Below are 16,901 nucleotides of genomic sequence, written 5' to 3' on the forward strand. Positions count from 1 at the left end.
ACACCAAAAACATGCGCAGACTGGGGATCGAACCAGTGACACCTTTATCGCCAGCGCTCAGCTCTAACCACCATAACATCACCCCACTGGTGCTTAGATCATTTGTTTTTCTTTCCTTTATTTTGTTATGTAGTTCGAATGATTCCTTTTCTTTTTCTTTTTCTCATCCTCTTTTGTTTTACTTTTAATGCGTGTTTATTATAAAATTCGTGAACCTTTTTTCCTTAATTGATGATTTTTTTTCAAATTCCATGAATTTTCCTAATTGTTGATTTCTTTTTTCAAATTTGACGAGTTTTTCCAAAATCTATGAATTTTTTCAAATTTGATGAACTTTTTCTCAAAATTGTTGATTTATTTAAAATTTGATGAACTTTTTTCAAAATCTTTGAACTTTTTTCAAAATGGATGAACTTTTTCAACTTGTTCAACTTTTTTTCAGAGTTGATGAACATTTTTTCAGAGTCGATAAACTTTTTTCAAATTTGATGAACTTTTATTGAACTTGTTGAATATTTTTTCCAAAGTCGATGAATTTTATTCAAATTCGTGAACCTTTTTTCTAATTCGATGAACTTTTTTTCAAGTTCGATGAACCTTTTTGAACTTGTTGAACTTTTTTTCAAAGTCAATGAACTTTATTCAAATTCATGAACCTTTTTTCTAATTCGATGAACTTTTTTCGTGAAACTTATTCGAAATCAAATAAAGTTTTTGTCAAAATCGTTGAACTTTTCAAAATTCAATCAACTTTTTTTTGAATTCTAATTTTTTCAAATACATAAACTTTTTTCCATTGTTACGAACTTTTTTCAGTTGGTACAAACCTTTTTTCAAAATTTTGATTTCTTTCAATTCGTGGTTTTTGTGAATACTTTTTATATTTATGTTTCTTTATCAAATAGTTTATAGCTGGTGTATAATACTACTATATGCTTAATGTTTGTACTAATGGAAGGGTCAAATAGCGTTCTTACCTGCCATAAACAGCAAACTGAAGTTGTCCTAGTGGTCGACGTGCGAGTCATGCAAGTTGGCAGCCAGAGTTCGAATCTCAGTTCAGCCGAATGATACTGGGTTTTTTTTCTTCGCATTTTTCCTTTCAGCAGCTTGCTGGGCCGGCCCGCGCGACAGCAGCCAGAGTTCGAATCTCAGTTCAGCCGAATGAAACTGGTTCTTTTTCTTCGCATTTTGCCTTTTAGCAGCTTGCTGGGCAGGCACGCTGCACGTCGCACGCGAGTGCAAACCGGCGCCTACAGCGCTGAGTAGGAGGTCCCGGGGAGGGGTGGGGGGGGCGACTGTGATTTTTTCAGCGCCGGCGGGGAAAAATGCATCCTGGGGGCTGCAGTTCAGCCGAATGATACTGGTTTTTTTTCTTCGCATTTTGCCTTTCAGCAGCTTGCTGGGCCGGCCCGCGCGACAGCAGCCAGAGTTCGAATCTCAGTTCAGCCGAATGAAACTGGTTCTTTTTCTTCGCATTTTGCCTTTTAGCAGCTTGCTGGGCCGGCCCGCTGCACGTCGCGCGCGAGTGCAAACCGGCGCCTACAACGCTGAGTAGGAGGTCCCGGGGAGGGGGGGGCGACTGTGATTTTTTCAGCGCCGGCGGGGAAAAATGCATCCTGGGGGCTGTTGGGGGCGCGATACACCACATTTACAAGTGTGGGAGCTCCTATACACCACATTTTGAGGCAAATAGGACAACCTGACTGACCGGTCCATTAGCAGGCACCACAACAGGGGTACTGTCTAGCATACTTGGTGGGCGTGTGGAGGTGTGTCTCTGGCGGATCTATCATTGATGGATTTGCTCGGATCTGGTCATAGTTTGTCTACGTAGTTGTGTCTTCAGTTTCGATCCTACCGATCTAGGCTACTCTTTATCAGCGGCGGTTGTTGTTCTGCTGCGTTGGTCCTATGGAACTTGGCACGACGACTTTCTGACTGTTTACTACAACAAGTTTTGTCCGGCTCCGGCAAGGGAGGGTGGTGACGGCGACGCGCCTTTGGCTCGCTTCAGTGCTTGTAGTCGTCACTAGGTACTCTATGGATCTAATTATAATTGTTATTATTTCTTGTGTTCGTTGTACTGCCATGACTGCTGATGAATGGAACGGAAAATCTCTCAAAAAAAACAGGGATACAGTAGCATGGGTTGTGTGTTGTGCCTTTTTTTTCATTTGACAAAGGGTTGTGTACTGTAGCACGGGTTTTGGTGATTTTGCAAGCTTTTGTACCATTGCGCATTATTTGTGCATCGTAAAAAATGGTTCAAAATAATTTGAACAAAATTTTAGAAAAAATGAACATTTTTCATGTTTGTGAGCATGTTTTGAATTTGTGCACAGAATTTAAATACAAGATTTTTTAAATTCCAAACATTTTTTAATAAATACAGTTTTTAAAAAATTCCAGAACAATTATTTTGAAGAACAAGTTTTGGAAGAGCGGATTTTTTTAAGAACAAGTTTTGAAACAAATATTTAAATTTTCTTGTACATTTTTAATAATAAACAATTTTTAAAGCAAGAATATTTTTAAAAATGTACCAAAAATAAAAAAATCGAAATCTAATAAAGAAAACAAACAGGAAAAAAATGGTTCATGAACCTTCTACAAGGTTCCCAGCTGAAGGTTAGCAAATCAGAACCAGCGTACACATTAAATGGGCCGGCCCAACCAATCGCTAGCTTTACTGCGTATGAGCGAATTATCCATACTTTGAGACTTGATTCATGATACTGAATTCCCGGGAACGACTAACTGACAGGTTCACCTCAAAAAAAGAAAAGACTAACTGACAGGTACCCCTTCAAGGGAAGACCCAACAGGCAGATTTCTTCGTGGGAGACCCAACTTTTCACACGATAGGCGCCCCAGCACTGAAACGTGTCACATGATGGGCGCACTTCGTGGGAGCATGATTGTTTTTCACACTTTTTTTTTTAGGTTTTTATTTTTTTCGGTTTTAGGATTTTGTTTGTTTTTTCTAGGTTTCATGTTTTTTACATTTTTTTGTTTCCTCACGTAATGCACATCCTGTAAAAAAAAGTTGTGCTTCCCACAATTGTGCTCTTCGAAATGTGAAAAGTACATCTATACTTTTGCGAAAAGCACAAAGTGAAAGGGAAACATTTACATCCGGACGACCGGCCGAACACTCCGCCGGCCTCGCGCGCTCCGTTGGATGCATGTGCGATCCAGCGCGCCTGCTTGTGCCACGTGAATTTTTGTGGCCCCCGCAAACCGCTTTTTATTTTCTCCCGGTCTCTCTTATCTTCTTCACGAATCCGCTCCTCCACTCGTTCCCATCGATCCTCTTCCTTCCTTTTTCTCTCGCCATTACCCAGTGACCAAGCTTCCCTCGTTTCTCTCCTATCGAGTGCCTCCACCCTCCCAGCCACGGGACTGATGCTATGATGGTCGCCTCTTCGCCGGGGCTGACGGAGGTGTGTGCCCTCGTGGAAACGGCGGCATCAGATGCGGTGCTTGAACCAGCCATCGCGGGATGCTGGAACCAGCTACCATCGATGCTGGAACCAGTCACCGTTGGTGCTGGAACCACCAAGGGGAGGAGCTGCAACCAGGTGTGACTGTCGAGGGAGAAACTGCAACTAGAGAAAGGGATGCTGGAACCGGCTATCTTGGATGCTGGAACCTATGAGAACTTTTGCTTCAACCTGTGCCGTCGATCCTTTTTTTGCTGGAACCGTATCTTTATTTTGCTGGGACCGGCTAGAATATTTGCTATGATCCGGAGACGGCGAGCATTTGTTCTTGCTGGAACTGGGCGATTTTTTTGCTGGAACCATACATTTGTTTTGCTGGAACCATGATATTCTTTGGATTTGCTTTGACTCGGTGCAATTTTTCTGTTATGTGGAGGCGGAAGCGGAGCCATGTTTTTTTTTGCTACAAACGTGCCCTTTTTTAATGGAACCACTCATGGTTTTTGCTGCAACCAGACAGCCCCGTGCTGGAACCGGCGACGGCGGCAGCGGCCACCAACGGCGACGACGGCCGTGCTTTTGCTCCAACCAGCGAGAACGACAGCTACCTCTGGCAATGACAAGGCCTTTTTTTTGCTGCAACCAGCAACTGCGGCAGCTACCACCGGCGACCGACGGATGTTTCTGCGCGCGGCGACGAGGAAGATAGTACCAGCAGCGGGCCGAGCCGTCAATCTAAGAAGGGGATGGCGTTCACGACGGCGCCAGACTTCACGACCACGGCGACGACCACTTGTGCGGCGAAGGGAAGTGCATATAGCCAGCGGTTGACTTTTTCAGAGTTACTCCCTCCGTTCCCAAATATTTGTCTTTCTAGGTATTTCAACAAATGACTACATATGAAGCAAAATGAGTGAATCTACACTCTAAAATATGTCTACATACATCCGTATGTTGTGTCCATTTGAAATGCCTAGAAAGACAAAAGACAAATATTTGGAAACGGAGGGAGTAGAAGGCAAGGAGAGAGACGCACGAGAGGGAGCAAATCAGACGGCGCTAATCACGTTTATCGGATGGCTAGCGCTCGACCGGCCCAAACTTAGGCCGGTGCGCCGGCGCCTAGCACTCGCCAAAGTGAAAAGGCATAGTCGTGTTTTCGCGTGAAGCACAGTTGTGCTTCCACGAAAAGGGAAAAAGATAGATGTGCTTAACAAAAAAAGTTGAAAAGCCCAGATGTGCTTCCGGTTTTTTGGTTTTCCTTTTTTTTGGCTTCCAATTTTTTATGTTTTCTGGATTTTCATGTTTTTTTATTTTATATTCCAGTTTTCTGTGGAAAAGGAAAGTTTGTCCAATTCTATTGACATGAGATCTAAATTCAAAGATCTCGATACGAGAAACACAACAGCGAAAACAGTTCGTGATTTGGACGCGCGTTCCAAGCGACAAAATGTTATTAAAAATTAGTGAAAGAAAAAAACACAAAATTTCTGGCTTGGGACAAGTGTCACATATGCAGTGCGCCATTTGTTGCCACAAGAGGAGGTGAGAGTGACATTAGAAGGGATACCCTCTAACTAGTGATTTGGAGAATTTCCCCCACGTAAGCGCGCGTAGCCCGAATAGGCGCTATAATGCTTGCATCAGCCTAGTGCTCGCCTCACTCATCTTTTTTTCCTTTGGTCACTCTTTTTTTCCTCTATTTCTTCTGATGTTGTGTTGTTCACAAGTTTTTAAATAAATAAAGGTTCATAGATTTAAGAAAGTCAAGAATTTGGAGGATTAGAAAAAAAACACAAATTAAAAAAACATTCATAAAAAATCATGAATTAAAAATATTTATGGTTTCAAAAGATATTAGTAAACTTGAAAAATTCAAGATTTAAAATATGTTCGTGAATTTCAAAAATATTAGGGAATGAAAAAACATCCATGAATTCAAAAATATTTGCAAACTTGAAAACCATTCATGAATTTTAAATTAAAAAGGGTAAAAGGGAAAAAGGGAAAAAAAGAAAAAGAAGCAAGAAAAAAGGAAAAGATCTGGCAACAAAGCAAAGAATAGAAAAAACCTTCGAAAACTCTTTTCTTTAGGAACACATGCAAAGCTTTATTGATCAACTGAAATGTTCGTGGGGATACAGATTGGGTCATTGAAAGTGCGTTATATCGACTAGAGGGGGGGTGAATGGACGATTTTTATGAATTCTTTACTGAGGAATTTGCGGGTGAGGAAATTCCTTAGCGAAGAACTACTTGCAGCGGAATAAGTACTCAAGAGTAAGCATAGCAGAACATAGGCATGGTCATCATGATGAAATGAAGACAAACACAGAGTACAGAAAGCGTAAACACAGGATAGCACAGGATGAAGACAAATAGACTGAAGAAATTGAACTGAGGAAATTGAAAAAGTCTTCAGTCAAAGTCTTCAAACACAGATATGACAAGCACACAACACAGTAATGAGGAAATGAAAGAGTTGAGGAATTAGAACCAGTAGGCTTGGTGAAGACAATGATTTGGTAGACCAGTTCCAACTGCTGTCTCAGTTGTATATCTGGTTGGAGCGGCTAGGTATTTAAACCTGAGGACACACAGTCCCGGACACCCAGTCCAGGACACCTAGTCCTCACCGTATTCTCCTTGAGCTAAGGTCACACAGACCTCGCCCAATCACTCGTGGTAAGTCTTCAGGTGACTTCCAAACCTTCACAGACTCGGTCACTCGGCGATCCACAATTCCTCTTGGATGCTCTAGACCATGACGCCTAACCGTCTGGAAGAAGCACAGTCTTTAAAGGTAACAAGCGTCGGATCCACGCAGGATCAATCTCTTCAGTGATGCTCAATCACTTTGGGTTTGTAGGTGTTTGGGTTTGGGTTTCCTCACTCGATGATTTTCACTCAAAGTCCTCGGAGGATGGGATGCTCTCAAATGACGAATGTCAGTTTCTCTCGGAGCAGCCAACCAGCTAGTGGTTGTAGGGGGCGGCTATTTATAGCCTAGGGAGCAGCCCGCCATGATAAGGCATAAATGCCCTTCAATGATATGCCCGTTAGTTGGGTAGATATTTTGGGACAGCTGGCGCATAGCACAGCAACGGTCAGAAATTTGAGTATCAAATTCCTCAGGGCTATCATGTTCCTCACTGTGTAGGCAATCCGCACTGGCGAATTCCTAACTCCTCGGTCAGAACAAATTCCTCAGAGACCAGAAGAACTTAGTCTCTGTCACTGAAGAATATGACTGGACTGTATGAGATTTCCAATGGCTTCACTCGAAGGGATTGGTAGGTGTAGGATTTTGAGTTGAGCATCACATGGAAATTTTTCCTTAGTATTTCCTCGACCCCCTTTAACAGTACGGTGTTTCCTATGACTCAAGAAAGAGAAAATGAAACTACGAAAACAAAAGTCTTCACGCTTCATGTTCCTCAAACGAATACCAAGTCTTCAAGGTCACACCAATTTCTTCACTTCCAAAGTCTTCAGAAAGTCTTCAGAAATTCAAAGTCTTCAGTCGAAGAACTTCATTTTTAGGGGTCGACTTTCTCTGTAAATATCAAACTCCTCATAGACTTATAACCTGTGTACACTCATAAACACATTAGTCCCTTAACCTATAAGTCTTCAATACACCAAAATCACTAAGGGGCACTAGATGCACTTACAATCTCCCCCCTTTTTGGTGATTGATGACAATATAGGTTAGGTTTTCAACGGGGATAAACTTATGAAGTGTAAATACTGATATTGAGGAATTTGATTGCAAGATATAGAAGAACTCCCCCTGAAGATGTGCATAGTGAGGAATTTGCTTTTGAAGCAATGCACACTTGAAGAGTTGAATCATGGAGATCTCCCCCTATATCTTGTAATTCATACACGCATTTGACATATAATATGAAGAATTTGAAATGCATGATGAAATATGGTGACTGATGTAATTCAACATGCGTGCAATAACATTAATGAGGAATAAGCATGCAGAAGAAACAGCAAAAGTATCAGGCCACCATAGAGTTTTAAGTTTACAACTCGATCCAACAAAGTCATCAGAAGAACGAGAGTTGTAACTTAGAAAAAAAAACGCCCATATAAGATAGACCCGCTTGAAGACTAACTCAAATTTCTCCCCCTTTGTCATCGAATGACCAAAAGGTTCGAAAATGAGGACTAACGCCCCTGAAGAATATCAAGTTGATGAAGGAGCGTCAGCGTTGTTGGGGTCGTTTGTTGTAGTAGGGCCTGCCGCAGTGTCGTCCAAGTCTTCATGTTCATCAGTGTCACGTGATGAAGAATAGGAGCTGGCCACCAAGGACGAAACCTTGACCTTCTTGTATTTCTTCGGTGGAGGTGCAGACCAGTCAAAGTCCTCCTTGATACCCATTTTCTTCAAATCTTCTGCGCTATAAATGTGCGATAGAACAGCCCAGGTGCGATTGAGGGTTTCATGAAGGTAGTAATGGTTTTTCTTCACTGCATTGTGGGTAGCAGTCATGTTGTGAAGAATTGAATCAAACTGACGCTTGACCCATTTGTGATTGCGATCAACCTTCTGGTGAAGACTGAGGAGAAGCTCACGGTCAGTCATCACCCTGGGAGCTGTGCCTTGAGGATTTGGCTTGGTGGCATTGGCGGCAGAGTCATGGGTGGAAGAGTCATCATTGGTGGAGTAGGATGCAGCCTTGCGAAATTGACCATCCAATGGACGAATGCCTTCATCAATGACAGCAGTAGCCTTGCCCTTTTTATCAGCTGAGGAAAATGTCCGTTTGAGGACTTCAATCGGGGGCAAGTAGCTGCAATGGTTCAGTGTGTCAGCTTTGTAGTTGAGTGAAGACCTTGTTCTGATGAATCTCATAATCCACGGAGCATAAGGCTTCAACTCAAACGCTGACATTGCGACATTGGCCAGAGTCATCATGAAGAAATCATGGAAGTTGACGGGAACGCCATGAATGGTATTGAAAAGCAGATTCTTCATGATGCCAACGGCTTCTTCTTCATCCGAGTCATGGCCCTTGATAGGACTCAATGTCTTCGTCAGAATGCGATAGACAGTCCGAGGCACATATAACAATTCCTTCACAAGGAATTTTGTTCTTGGGGCCTGGCCTTGCTTCAAAGGCTTCATCAGCACTTGCATATAGTGATCTGTAAGCTCAGGTTCACTGTAGACGCAACAAGCAGCTTCAAGGGGAGGACTGAGAGGCAAAGCATGAAGCAACTCAATAGCTGGTGCCTTGTAGTGAGTATTTTCAGACATCGAGTCCAGTACCCATGAATTCACATCTTCAGAGTCTCCGGTGATGTGCAGAGTTGCATAAAATTGAAGAATGAGCTCTTCATTCCAATCACATATATCAGTGCAGAAATTTAACAGTCCCGCGTCGTAAAGAACACTGAGGACTGGCCCGAAGCACGGCAGAGATTCCATATCCACGTGAGGAATGTGCTCATGATCGAAGACTTTGTCTTTGTTGAACAGCACTGAGGAATAAAAATTGCCTGGTTGGCAGTCCAGAAACGCCTCTTCCTAATGCGAGCAGAGTCATAGGGGTTGTAATCAGTGAAGAATACGTGCTCGCCGAAGAAATCATTAGCCTTGAATTTTTGCTTCCTTGAGAATGGATCCTTTGGCTTGGGCAGAGGAGTGTCAGTCAGTTGCATGCCAACCTCAGGAATCGCAATCTCAGGTTCTTCAGGCTGAGGAATTTCTGGTTCCTCTTCAGTGGCAGTCTGGGTCTTCAATTCTTCATTTAAATTTTCTTCAGCACTAGTGGCTGGAATTTCTTCATGGACAGATGTAGTGGGTTGATGTTCTTCAGAGCCCATTTGAACAGTTTGTGCTGGGGACTGAGGGATTTGCTGTAAAGGTGTGAAGAGTGGAGAGTTGGGGTGCTGACTTTCCCAAAAGTCATCATTCATCACTGGTGTGGTACAGGCAATGTCCACGTCTTCATCTTCCATTTCTTCAACGCCAGCCTCTTCAGCAGCAAACTGAGGCATAGGCGAGGAAACAGCTGGAGTTGAAGGGATTTCATCCACTTCAATTTCTTCATCCATCTGCTCTGACGAAGCAGCAGAAGGATTTTCTTCATCAGATCCGCTAGGGATCACATATTCTTCATCAAAAGGAACAAGGTCCTTTGATGGCATGGTTGAGATCGGAACAACATCAATGGGGTTTGCAACTGAGCTGGTCAATTTCTTCATCTTCTTCAGAGCTAAAGAATCTGAAGAAGTTGATGCTTTCCTTTTCTTCACTTTTGCATGCTCTACAGCCTTGGTCTTCTTCACATCTGATGCAGATGGAAGAATTGGAGTTGGGGTAGGCGCAGGAGGAGCAGAGGAATGTGGTTGATTTTCTTCAGGCACAACTGATGCAGTTGCCCTGACCTCTTCATTTTCTTCAGGCGCACCACTAGTGGATGCCCTGGCAATTTCATCAGCGGCTGGAATGCAGTCATCAGCCCTGGAACTCACATTTTCTTCAGCAGCCTGATTGTCATCAGCGGTGCTGGCATGTTCTTCAGTGGGCTGAGCAGATGCTTCAGCCTGAGGAATTTCTTGTTGCGATGGGGCTGCAACATTGGAGGTGAACATCTTTGTCAGTTTAACAAACCTAACCTTGGCTCCTTTCCAATCAGCATAGTAAGCATTGAAATCATCGCTGAGGGTTTTGATCTCAGACTGGATCTTCACAAGTTCATCAGTTGTCATAGAGACAACGTTGTTCTTCAGGAATTTCTCCTTCCTGTACTATGCTTTCTTGAGCTGCATGGCCTTCTCAAATTTCCATTTTTCTTCTTGGATGAAGGCAGTCAGCATATGACTTTGACCGGGAGTCATCTTGAAGTCAGGCATAGGAGTGTTTGGGTCCTTGTGCCAGAGATCAATGTAATGGAGGATCAACTTTGGATCCAAAAGCAGAGGCACATTTGTGCCCTTGGCTCTAGCGGCCCTGACTTGCCTATCTCTGATGATTTCGGCAAGTTCATCATCATCAGCTTTGTCTTCTTCAGACGGTACTTGGAAGGCGACCTGCTTCTTGTGAGGACTTGGTCGAGGACCTCGTCCAACAGTAGTCTTCTTCTTCAGCGGCAGCAGCAACAGCAGAGTCTTCATTGAATTTCCTCACTGCTTCTTTGGCTTGTCTAGCCAACTTGGCCTGGCGCTTGTCCCATTCATCTAGATAATCCTCACCACGCTTGAGGCTGGTGGAATCAGCTTCTTGGCCAGGTGCCAACGGAGGTCTTGGGCATGGAGGATTGAGTGCGAATTTCTTCATGTACTTGGGAGTCACATACCTGTACTCCCTCCACTCTCTTGCCCATCTCCTCTCTATCTTCTGAATGTGCACCTTACGCTGATTTTTATCTTCCTCAGGGGTGTGCAGTACCCAGCATACATGTCCTCAGGGATTTCAAATGCAGTGTTGACCTCAGGCCTCTTTCCTCCTTTCTGTGGCTTCTTTCCATCAGCCATTTTCTTCAGATGAGGAATTTGAACAATTGAATTCTCTGAAGAAGTATGCAACTTTTCTTCGAGGAACGCTGCAAATGAGTTAAGTTTATGAGAACCTAGTGATTCAGCAGCGGACATGAGTACCTGTGAACAGAGTATAGTTGCGAGGAATTTGGAGAGGCCATATGCGTTCTCAGAAGGTTTTGTAAGAAGAACAAGTTTGAGGAATTTGACCAGATGAGTCTTGAAGAATTTCACTAAGCGTTCTTTGTCTTAGGTTCCAGAGTTGTATAGATTGAAGATCCACACAATTGAGGAATCTTGAAGAAAAATTATTGCTTAGAGAAATGAATCAAGAACAGATGACATGTGAGGTGTTTAGTGTGTGAAGAATTTGAAGAATAAACACCTTTAAAGATTTTATAGAAATCATCTGAATCAAAGAGGGCAGTAAAAGTAACTTTTAATTACCCTGGACGAAGAACACGATGAACTGTGAGGTAGAGATGTGAAGTTCGTCAATGCAGATCTTCCGCGCCCTAACTCGGCGGAGGAAGACGGCTACGGCGGCGGCGGAGTGAAGATTTCCGCGGCCGGCGCGAGTACGGCGGCGACGAGGTCGAGGCAGTGAAGCTCTTCCTCACCGGCGACGATGAAGTAGCGGTGGCACTAGGGTTTGAGAAGCTTGAGCTGGAGAGAGGTCGGGCGGAGTAAAGGAAGTGAGGAAGGGGAGAGGGGGTATTTATAGCCACGGTGAAAAACTGTTCGCCCGAAGATTTTGGACGAACGTGCCCCTGACCCTTCTCATTCACTTGACATGTGTCACCCACGTACTGAGAGGTGGAGATCGTGTGCGATCATGGGTGAATAGATAAGTATTTCGTGGGATGCGGAACGGTTTGAGCGGCAAAGCCAAAAATTTGGATAAGATAAGTTTTAAAGTTCCGTTCGCAAATTCTTTTGCTGACAAGGACACAGTGAAGATTTTGAATGAGTTTCAAATAGAATGCACATGAAGAATTTGTGAATAGATTGGGTTGAGTATAGCATAGAGGGGGAAGGGTCCGATCACATTCACTTAGCAGAAAAACCAACTTGAAGAATTAGCCATAAGTGAATGCTGTAGAGGACATAAACTCATATATATATATATATATATATATATATATATATATAGTCAATGAAGAAAAACAACGGAAACAGTGAAGACAATGCAACGTTGAAGAAAATGAACAACTGAGGAATTTCAAAAACTGAGGAAAAACTCAAATTTAAGATTTTCAACTTTTGGTGATGGCGTGACCCACCGTATAAGAATGATGATTTCAGACACCGCGTACAATTGTCGTAGGGTTCTGAGAATCAAATCCTTCGTTAATTTCTTCACACTTAGAGTGTTATTCTTCATTGATTGAAGAAAAACGTTTCTTCATGTGTTGCACATCTAAGTCATCAATTTTGCGTAAGTGTTAGGATGAGTGTCCTTTTCAAAGAACATTCGAAGATTTTAAGATATTCAGCTCACACCGCAACTTGCTAAATCTCTTCTCATCCAAGGGCTTTGTGAAGATATCGGCTAGTTGTTCTTCAGTCTTCACATGCTCAATAGAAATGTCGCCCTTCAACACATGATCGCGAAGAAAATGATGACGAATCTGAATGTGCTTTGTCTTCGAGTGCTGAACTGGGTTGTGAGCAATCTTGATGGCACTCTCATTGTCACAGAAGAGAGCCACATTCTTCACGTTGACGCCGTAGTCCTTGAGAGTTTGCTTCATCCACAGCAATTGAGCACAGCAAGAACCAGCAGCAATGTACTCAGCTTCAGCAGTAGACAGTGATACGCAGTTCTGTTTCTTCGAGGACCAACAGACCAAAGATCGTCCGAGGAAATGACATGTACCAGATGTTGACTTGCGGTCCACATGATCACCAGCATAGTCAGAGTCAGAATATCCAATGAGATCAAAAGCCGAGCCCTTGGGATACCATAATCCAAGTGTTGGGGTGTGAGCTAGATATCGAAGAATATGCTTCACAGCCTTATGGTGTGATTCCTTCGGTGTAGCTTGAAATCGGGCACACATGCAATAAACATAATATCTGGCCTAGATGCACATAAATACAACAAAGAACCAATCATGGAGCGGTATACCTTTTGATCGAAGTCAATACCATTTTCATCAGTGCATAGATGGCCATTTGTGGGCATCGGAATTTTGACGCCTTTGCAATCTTGCATGCCGAATTTCCTCAGTACATCCTTGAGGTATTTCTCCTGAGATATGAATATGCCATTGCGCTGTTGACGAATTTGAAGACCTAAGAAGAATTTCAATTCTCCCATCATAGACATTTGATATTCTTCACTCATCATATAGGCAAATTCATCACTATAACGTTGGTCAGTACAGCCAAAGATAATATCATCAACATATATTTGGCACACAAACAATTCACCATCATAAGATTTAGTGAAAAGAGTAGGGTTGAGTGAACCGGGTTTGAAGCCTTTCTTCATGAGGAATTCCTTCAAAGTATCATACCATGCCCAAGGGGCCTGCTTGAGGCCATAGAGGGCCTTATTGAGTCTGAAGACTTTGTCAGGATGCTTTGGATCTTCAAAACCTGGGGGTTGAGCAACATATACTTCTTCCTCAAGCTTACCATTGAGGAATGCACTTTTCACATCCATTTGATATACAGTGATATCATGATGGTTAGCATAAGCAAGTAATATGCGTATAGCTTCAAGTCTGGCAACAGGTGCAAAAGTTTCATCGAAATCAATTCCTTCAACCTGTGTGTAGCCTTGCGCTACAAGCCGTGCCTTATTCCTCACCACAAGGCCATTTTCATCTTGCTTGTTGCGGTAGATCCACTTTGTGCCAATGATATTGTGCTTGCGAGGATCTGGACGTGTAACCAGTTCCCAGACGTTGTTGAGCTCGAATTGATGTAATTCTTCTTGCATGGCCTGAATCCACTCAGGCTCCAGAAATGCTTCATCTACCTTAGTGGGCTCTGTCATAGAGACAAAAGCATAGTGCCCACAAAAGTTAGATAAATGTGAAGCTTTTGAGCGTGTGAGAGGACCTGGTGCTCCAATGTCATCGATGATCTTTTCAACTTGCACTTCTTTTGCAACGCGAGGATGAGTAGGTTGTCGTCGAGGAATTTGATCAGCATTTTCTTCAGCACCATTTTTTCAGCATTTTCTTCAGGTGCATTAGCTCGACGTTCTTCACGTTCTGGAATGAATTCTTCAGCAGATTCTTCGGTAGGAATGACATCCTCAGTAGCCTTGAACTTGATAGTTTCCTCAGGTGCTGGTTCATCTATCATAGAGGGTAGGTGCTCTCTTGCGAGCCATTAGTTTCATCGAACCGCACATCTACAGTTTCAACAACCTTTTGAAGAACGTTGTTGAAGACTCTATAGGTGTGCGAGTCCTTTCCGTAACCAAGCATAAAACCTTCATGTGCTTTCGGTGCAAATTTAGCATTGTGATGAGGATCTCTAATCCAACATTTAGCACCGAAGACTTTGAAATAACTCACATCGGGTTTCTTGTCAGTGAGGAGTTCATAGGCAGTCTTCTTGAAGAATTTGTCAAGATATACCCTGTTGATGATGTGGCATGCGGTATAAATTGCCTCAATCCAGAAGTGACGAGGCGTCTTGTACTCATCAAGCATAGTGCGTGCCATCTCAACGAGAGTTCTGTTCTTGCGCTCCACGACGCCATTCTGCTGAGGAGTGTAAGGAGCAGATAACTCATGAGTAATACCAAGTTCATCAAGATAGTCATCAAGACCAGAATTCTTGAACTCAGTTCCATTGTCACTTATGATGTGCTTGATCTTCACACCAAAGTTGGTTGAAGCCCTCGAGGAAAATCGTTTGAAGACTTCCTGCACTTCATGTTTGTAAGTGACAATATGTACCCATGTGTAACGAGAGTAATCATCAACAATAACAAAGCCATAGAGAGATGCGTCATTTGTGACTGCTGAGTAATGGTTAGGACCGAAGAGATCCATATGAAGCAATTCAAATGGTCGAGTAGTGGTCATGATAGTCTTCGCTGGATGCTTAGCCTTGGTTATCTTTCCAGCTTCACAGGCTCCGCATAAGTGATCCTTGAGGAATTTGACATTCTCAATGCCAATGACGTGCTTCTTCTTCGCAAGCATGTGCAAATTCCTCATGCCTGCATGACCAAGTCGTCGATGCCATAGCCAGCCTTCTGAAGCTTTTGCAAGTAGGCACACGGCTGGTTGCGGTCCTGTAGAGAAATCAACAATATACAAGTCTCCTCTCCTAAAGCCTTCGAAGACTTTGGAATTGTCAGCTTCCATAACCACAACACAACGATACTTGCCAAAGACAACAACCGTATCAAGATCACAAAGCATTAAGACAGACATAAGGTTGTATCCTAAGGACTCGACAAGCATGGCATTGTCCATGTGTCGATCCTTTGTTATCGCAACCTTACCTAGACCCAATACTTGACTTTTGCCTTTGTCGGCGAAGATGATATGCTTCAGATGCGATGGTGATAAGGGAGCATCCATCAATAGATTCTTGTCACCAGTCATGTGATTTGTACATCCACTATCGAGGACCCACTCAGTGGCTTTGGGTTGATCATCCTGCAGATGAATTAGTGCAGCTTACGAACTTCATATACTTCATCAGTGAAGAATATGACATCACAATTCATCAGACCAAATTCATCAAGCAATGCAACAGTTAAAAATAGTATGAGGACGTGAGAAATGAAAGTTCATTTCTTCATGATTAGCCTGCGTCCTTTCAGGCACTTTTCAGGTCTCCAGCAAATTCTTCAGACGTTAAAGTACGTCTGGAGACCTGACCCTGCATAAAAGATTAGTTCTTTTTCTTCACCACCCACATCTGAAGGGGTGGCAAAGAGTTCATCACTCTGCGAGCTCCATACGAGAAAGGTGGCATAGAAGCCAATCCATTTCTTTTCACGTAAGAGGAGTTAGGGTAAGCATATGAATAAGCAGAGAAATTTTTCGAAGACTTATGAACATAATGATTAGAAGAATAATGCTCATATTCATAGCCCTTAGCTCTTCCCTGCGAAACAGAGTTGTTAGCACGATGATGTTCATATGAGGACTTTGATCCTTTTGAGGAATATGATCCACGTGAGGAATTCGATCCGTATGAGGACTTGGATCCATATGAAGAATTTGATCTGGGGTTCCTATTCTTCACAGGTGGTGTCATGAGGACATTCACCTGAAGACTTTCAAGGTACCTTTTCGGAACCCCGATTTTCTTCATAGGAGAACCGTTCCTGCAGTTAGTGCCAACATATCTAGCAAATACTTCACCATTCTGATTTTTGAACAGTTTATAGTTGGAGTCAAATGACTCATCAGAAGAATGAGGAGATTCACATGTAAAGCCAGATAGATTTGATGGATCAACTGGAGGTCCCTTTGCAGCAACCCATGAGGTTTTGGGGTACTGCTCAGGCTTCCAATATGTACCATCAGCATTGAGTTTCCTCTCAAAGGCAATACCCTCTTTCCTAGGGTTCCTGTTGAGGATCTGCTTTTTAAGCACATCACAAAGAGTCTGATGCCCTTTGAGGCTTTTGTACATGCCTGTCACATACAATTCCTTCAGCCCTACATCGTCAGTGATACTAGCAATGTCCTCAGATGAGGAATTAGTGATAGCAGAGACAGTTGAAGAATTTGTAGCATTAGAAGCATTTGAACATTCAGGTGAAGAATTAGCAGATTCACGTTCAATGCATTGCAAACATGGAGGAACAAATTCTTCCTGAGCAGAGCTGATTTGTTGAGCAAGTAATGAATCGCGCTCCTTCTGAAGATCTTCATAACTCACTCTTAGCTTCTCAAGATCTTACTTTCTTTGAAGAAATTCATAAGAAAGCTTCTCATGATCAGATAAGAGAGTGTTATGATGACCTTG

General features: G+C 42.9%; 1 long non-coding RNA gene across 1 annotated transcript; it reads left to right on the forward strand.

Moving 5' to 3' along the window:
• The first annotated feature begins 2,977 nt into the window (after nt 1–2,977).
• Nucleotides 2,978–4,676, forward strand: LOC120963021 (uncharacterized). Its single transcript, XR_005754669.2, has 2 exons — nt 2,978–3,584; nt 3,963–4,676. It is a non-coding gene; the product is annotated as an uncharacterized lncRNA (long non-coding RNA).
• The last annotated feature ends 12,225 nt before the right edge of the window (nt 4,677–16,901 follow it).

This window comes from Aegilops tauschii, chromosome 4 (genome assembly GCF_002575655.3).
Source record: "Aegilops tauschii subsp. strangulata cultivar AL8/78 chromosome 4, Aet v6.0, whole genome shotgun sequence".
In the NCBI taxonomy this organism is placed as follows: Eukaryota; Viridiplantae; Streptophyta; class Magnoliopsida; order Poales; family Poaceae; genus Aegilops; species Aegilops tauschii.